The sequence below is a fragment of the Phocoena phocoena genome, chromosome 19, assembly GCF_963924675.1.
Source record: "Phocoena phocoena chromosome 19, mPhoPho1.1, whole genome shotgun sequence".
Taxonomy (NCBI): domain Eukaryota; kingdom Metazoa; phylum Chordata; class Mammalia; order Artiodactyla; family Phocoenidae; genus Phocoena; species Phocoena phocoena.
The window spans coordinates 31614470-31621583 of NC_089237.1; positions in this window are offsets into that span (position 1 = coordinate 31614470).

The following is a 7114-nucleotide window of genomic DNA, read 5'->3' on the forward strand; positions in this document are numbered from 1 at the left end:
TCTGGTACGGGCTCTTTTCCAATGTAAATTTTAGCAATTGAGGGGGACGTAAAGAACTTTCCCTGAATCTACTGTGTTTTTGACTACCTTTAGCCCAAACTAAAACTCATGCCAAAGTGGTTATTTTGGGGTAAGAATTTTGGGGTAAGAATTCTGCTCCCGTTCATGGCCGTTGGCAGAGCCTTGGCTGGAGCACTGGGGCCTGAGATGTGCGCGGACATGCTGTAGGAGCACACACACAGGCTCTGGCAGTACACAGTCCTGCTGTTTGCCAGGGTTGGTCTCCGAGTGCAGCGCCTCAGCAACTTCATTTGTTCAAAACTCCTGGGTGCCCGCCTATGCCGGAAATTGGAGGATGAGTATAATGCCCTGAAGAGTAAGTGTTCCATACCACACAGAACAGAATTTGCAAAAAGACATGCAAATGCTCATTAATTTGAATGCAAAATGCCCAAGGTGAGCAACCTGTCCTCAAGAAGCTCACAGCGTACACAGCTTTGTCATAGATGAATTTACCTTCCGTCTACTCACACGTGATAAAAAGTTTTCATTTTCTAGTTCCACAACGGTACCAAAAATATTAAATTTCGATTTATAGGAAATGTTTTAACACTTTCAGTTCATTAATCTCTGAATTCCTTCCATGCATGTGATCAGTTTCCTTGCTGAAGGCTGTATCATAAACCCTAGCATTCCTAGTGTCCAGCACAATGATATATCTGCCGATATTCAACTTTTTTTTATACTGTTGGTGGTGGTTGTGTTGATGATGAAAAAGCAGCAGGGATGAGGAACCGGGATTAACATCCAGCCCTGAGTTACCAATCTGTGAAACGGAGTTCATAATGTCTACCTCACAAAATTGTAGATTATAATCAGATAAAAGTAAATAAAACATCTAGCATAATACCCAAGCTGTAATTTACGAAGTAAAAACATGGGGTGTTCCCTGGTAGTCCAGTGGTTAGAGCTCAGCACTTTCACTGCCGTGGCCTGGTTTCAATCCCTGGCTGGGGAACTAAGCAAAGGGTGTGGCATGGCCAAAACGGAAAAAAAAAAAAAAAAAAAAAGAAGTCAAAACGTGGAACTGCCAGGGTCTATTTAGTTAATAGCCTTCTTGGGAACTTCTGTAGATATCACCGCCAAACATGATAACTCATGTTTAAAATTATGATCAAGAAAGGGTGCATTATGCTTGGCATTGTCTGTTTAAAAAAAAAAAACAGGCAAATGAGCAGTGAATTTTAAGTTATTTCAAAAAAAAATTGTAAAAACACAATTCTAACATGACAGAATGAAGCTGGACTACACTTTTTCCTCTAATGAAATGAATAAAAATGTTACTTGCCACAAAACGTCATATGAAATCCAGATCACAGCTGTTAAACCATAAAGCTTTATAAAAATTCAAATGGAAGGAAGTGCAAATTTCTGCCAAGTATAAGATGCCTTCACTTTTCCCTCCCATTACAATCATCATATAAGCCTGTGGGAGGCTACAGGTAATTAGTTGCCAACCCGTATTTTAAAATTAGGTTTCATATAAAAAGCCCCCAGTTCTACCTTTCCTAGAAAGATGAGCTCTGTGCTCCTGGACCTGCTTCCCTGCGGTCAGGTGCTCTAGTCTGCCCAGTCCCACCACCCCCACCTTTGTCTCCTGCCTCTCTCCTCTAAGCACCTGAGTCTGCAACCTCTCCATTGGCATAGCTCCCACTTTTATAAAGAACTGGGGGGCTCAAGCAGAACAAATAACTTGCCTAATGTTAAACAGTGGTAGAGGATGGGTTTTCAACCTAGGTATTTCAAATAAATTCTCTTCTCTTTCCACTGTAACAGCTGAAAATGAGACGAATGCACCTCATTTATTTGACTTCCTTTACTGGTCTACTCTGCCACAAGCCAGTTGCTAAGTATGTATATTTTCCTTTCCGTCCAAACGTATCTGACCCAGAACTTGCCACACATTGTAATTTCTGTTCTGCTGTAGGCCAAGGACCATCTTCTGTGAAAGTAACTCAAAGCCGTCTTCTCGTTGCTGTGTCAAAGAAAGCAACACAGGATCATACTTTTCAAGTGCTGCACTTTAATTTTATTAAAAAACAAGCAAACATCCCCAATGTATCAAATGCTTTAATTCACATTTCTCTGTCTGTAGGCATTGACCACAATACAGACCCAACACAACAAAAGCAGTTAACACAGGGTAATTAGTGATAGGGACATAGTACTGAGGCCAAGGGGGGAGAAAGTACACGAGGCCAGCTGGCTGCTCGAGCGGACCCGTCACAAGCGTCCTTGACACTGTGGGTTCACAGAGCCGATCCAGTCAGTCCACCTGCAGGTGATCAGGGCCGAGGGTCTGGCTGCTCTAAACTTGCACAAAACAGAACTAAAACCAGAGCGCCGATTTATGTGCTGGGCTCATTCAAGCTGATCAAATTTGAGAAGAAGACTGCTGGCAGAGCCCAGAACTGGAGTAACGAGAACAAAAGTTCTTACGAGCCACTGTCACCCAAGTACACAAAGCACCCTTCCTTACTCTAGGAATTTGCTCAGATAGCCCAATCTTCTCATCCAATCAGGTTGTCCCTTTGCCTGGACAATGTTAGAGGAACAAGGAAGGCAATCTAACTTTCCAGCTCTCTTTTCCGCATTCCGAGTCAGTCATCAAAAAGTACCACGTGATGGTGATTTCCTATAGCTTATCTTGTAAGGCGCATTCTGCTTTGACACTTCCCTTTATCGGTGAGGTAGCTCAGGACATCTTTGCAGAGACTGAAGTGTCCTAGGTCTACTATCAGCAGTACACTTAAATTTATAGCTTCTAGGTGACTTAGTTTCTGCAGACATTTCTGTAGGTGACTAACCTCAATCATTTAAGTTTTGTGAACTTCTGTATTCGAGGGTGACAGTTTTTGATTCTTTCTCCAGAACCTCAGAATGCACCTTTTTGAGACCTGTGAGCCTCATGCACTGACTGCACAGTCAGGGCCATGGGGGTAAATGTGTGTGTGTGTGTGTGTGTGTGTGTGTACTTACATAACTAAAATTAAATACACAGACCATTTCTATACTTTACTAAAATTAGAAGTACAAGGAACAGAGGCTAAGTCAGTGCTTTACTCTTCAACAAAATGCCTTCAAAATTTGTGAAATAGCCATATTCCAAGTGGCCATATTCCAGGCAGCAACTGAGACATCCAAAATATTCTTTTTACAAAAAAACAAGAGGTTTCTGAATATGTAAAAATCAGTAGAAAATTAACCAGGTGACAGAGTCATTATAGTGGCTTCCAAACTCTTTGAAAGAAAATAGTGGAAACTATTTTTTTTTAAAAAAGGAAGTGTTTTATGTACCGAAATCTGATCTGAAGCAGCACCCCGGCGTGGGGAGAAAGCAGAAGCCCCAGTGGGCTCCACTCCACCAGCCCCTGAAGCACTGCTTGTCCTCCAAGACTCCATGGATCAGAGCCCAGAACCTATAGTTCCACAGAAAAATCTGAGGCTACCAATTTTTATGTAACAGTTTATCAATCTGGATAGGATACGAACCAATTTTTCATACAGTTCCTTTAGAAGATAGATTTGGGGGGAAGAAAGCAGTTAGTGGAGTGAAGGAAAAACACATTTAAGAACATCCAATTAATTCAAAATTTCTGCATAGTATCTAGCCGGCAAAAGCCCTGGGTGAACACAGGAGGTACAGACGAGTAACTTTAAAATTTCAGTGTGCATCAGAAGCGTGTGAGGTGCCTGTTCATGAAACCAGAGATGCCGAGGTCCCACCTCCAGGGACCCCAATTCCTCAAGTCAAGGGCTGGTTGCTGGGCTTAGGCAGCCACACTGTCAACCAGTCCCTGAGGTGATTCTGATGCTGCGGACAGACTGCAGGGTATATACTTGGAGAAACAGGAGATAAGCCTTCAAGGGAAAATTTGAGAAAGGCAGGGGCATACTTCTAGAAAGCAAAACCAAAACAACTTCTTCTGTCTTGTTGCTGAGAACACGCCTTCATTCAGATTGGGATAGAGTAACAACACTGTTTTTTCTTTTTAAATTTCTAGATCTTTAAAGTAAATCTACCTATGTTCCATTGTCCCAAATTAGGTAGAATATTTTAAAAGTGTCAATATAAAGTGCTGGCTCTTGTTTCAGTGTTATCGTTTTGAGGGGAAAAAAGCTTACAAATTACGTATTCAGATCCACAGGAATCTGTAAATTAACATCACCTTTAAAGTTTCCTAAGTCAGCGCAAATGTAAAATTCCATAATATACATTAAATACAATTTTACCTTATATTACAAACGCACACTATTTTTCTTTTGACATACTGGTAGTATTCATTTTTACAGCACAAAAAGAACTGTTTACAATTTCTGAGTCACAGTATATTTTCCAACTCTAAGTAGGCAAACATATACTACATGTTTTTTGACACACACTAAAAAAAATAATAATTTTGACTATAAAATTTTATAAACATTAGCTACATTAAGGGGTCACAGCTAATTGTCGCAGAAAACCTAAAACACATTTAAGATCATGTAATCTTACCATTAGACAACTTGTATTTTAAAACACAAGTCAGTTTGATTTCTATTAAATATAACAAAGCACTGAAAATTATCTCCATCTACTTATGGGATCCCTAAGAGCTGCCAGGTATTCAGTATTTAAGTTACTAAGTTTGCGAGGAGTTAGGAATGCATTAGAACAGTAAAAGATGAGAGAAATCTGAAAAGACATGAAGACATGCTTTACTACACTTCTTCCTGAGAATTTAGAAGTTACTTTTTTCTTCTTTTTTTTTTTAATCAAGTTTAAAATGGAACAGAAAAATCCTGTGGCAAGTGATGTTTTGTAAAGTGTGGAATCCCTGGTAATGTCAACAACTGCTACTCTAAAATATAACTTGCAAACACGAGTCTTATAAATTGTACTCATTTAAAACAAGGCACATGCCTACACATTTATTTGAAATGCTGAGTAAATGTGCCCAAAAAGTTAGCGAATTTAAAAAAAATAAGATAGTATGTTTTATGATATGGTATTCTGAAATAACTTTCCTAAATAAAAATTAAGTCTGAATGAGTGAGTACAGTAATCGGTAAACTTTGTGAAGGGTCAAAGCAGGGAAAACCTTCACTGGATTATGAAAACTGAAAAAACAATTTGTTTTTAAGTAAATGAGGGTGTTGTATATAAATCTGTTCTAAATCAAATGTAACATTATAGTTACAGTTTTAAAAATTAAAAAAAATGATAAGTTATTTTGATTATTTTAATTCTGATATCCCATATTAAATATTTACTTTGATTCTATAATTAGCACTATGAATTATAGATAAAATATAGCCTAAAGCAAAGTGAATTTAACAGTATATTTGTAAAATGTGATATCTGTAACAATTTTGACCATGAATTAAACAATGAAGCTCATTATACTCAAAACATGATCAGCCCCTTGAAAGAAAATCTACAAACTCTCCCACCACCACAATAGGTAACCTACCATGAATGGTATATGAATAAGGTGAAAACAGCTCTGCTCACAAAATCTTAAGAATACTAGACTTTAGCTGCTCCCACTGAGACCTGGAAGAGGTTAATTTAAGCAAAATAAAAGCATTCTAATGTAATGTATTGACTACTGTATATACTACTTAGTTGTTCCTTCAAAACATGGCCTGGGCCTGAAGGTGACTGAAATTTAAGCTTCTGGCAACTCATAATCGATGACAGATTCATAATAGCCCCTTAAGGGGAGCTAACGGTGTTGAGGGGATACATTCCAATCCTTCAGAGATTAATGTCATAAAAGACCACCAAGCCCACAAATGGGCCATTTGTCCTAAAACACCAGGCTGGAGGCCCCGTGGGGCGGCCCCACGGCAGGACCTGAGGGAGTAGGTTGGGGAGCAGCAGAGGGGCACCCTCGGCATATTTCTGAAGAATGAGAATATCTACATAATGTATCTGTCACGAGAATTAAATTATGGGTTTCAACTATTACTTGGGCTACACTTCTGATTGTGAGTAGCAGAATTTATGTGATCAGTTTAACTTATTAAATAAAGCAATATATTGTAAACACTAAACACAGGTATACGACAATGAAGAAAATAAATAAGTAAAAAAATATATATCTCTCATTTTAAAATAAATATGATATAAACATTTTAGCAGAGGATTCCATATCCACTTCCCCAAGGGGAAAATCTGTTAAGTACGTTGGATATAAAAGACTACTATATTTCAAAATACTACCAGACCACTAAATTTTTAAAACTTATCAATTAACACTGAACATTTTTGGGCAGTTAATCTGACTGGTAAATTTTCTTTAGTACATTTTTTTGAATTGTTGACACTGTCTTCTAATCAAAAGAGAAGTCGGTGAACCATCCAGCTTTAAACCTGTAACTTTCTTTTTCTTTTCTTTTTTGGCCACTCCCCCTGCAACGGAAGCGTGGAGTCTTAACCACTGGACCACGAGGGAAGTTTCAAAACCTGTAACTTCCAATCCAAAGTGCTCTGATTGTTAATTTTGCAATTCACCTAGGTGGTTCTCTTTTGCCTACACTGGGATAAAACAAGATGCTGAATTTCAGCTCAACTTGGTCATTAACAGAGTTAACCAAACAACATTAGGGGGTCTGAAAATGTTCCTAAAATAAAATTTAAAATAAAAAATCTGAGTGTTGTCTTTCTTTTACATGTCTCCTTCTGGGGTTTCCTGGAAACAGATCTTTATGGATCCACCTGGCGCTGGGCTGTAGGAAATCTTAAGAGGCATGCTGCAGGGAGGATGTCCAGCATGAACCATGCCAGTTTGACACCAACTATCTCCTTTCAAAAATGCAAGTAACTTTTAAAACGTTATGGTGTCACCACAGTAAAAATTAAGATGGAAATGATTTTCCCACCCACATCTTGTTGCACGTATGTGTCCATCAACTGTGTGGCTCAAGAATAGGGAACGAGCGCACACTTCAGTGAGCCAACTCTCAAACACAGGGCCTTCAGGGAATGTCCCGGGACTTTCAGTTAGTGCTACATGATCAAAGAGTTTGCTGAAAAAAGACCGGGCATTTGGAAGCAACCGGAACTCTG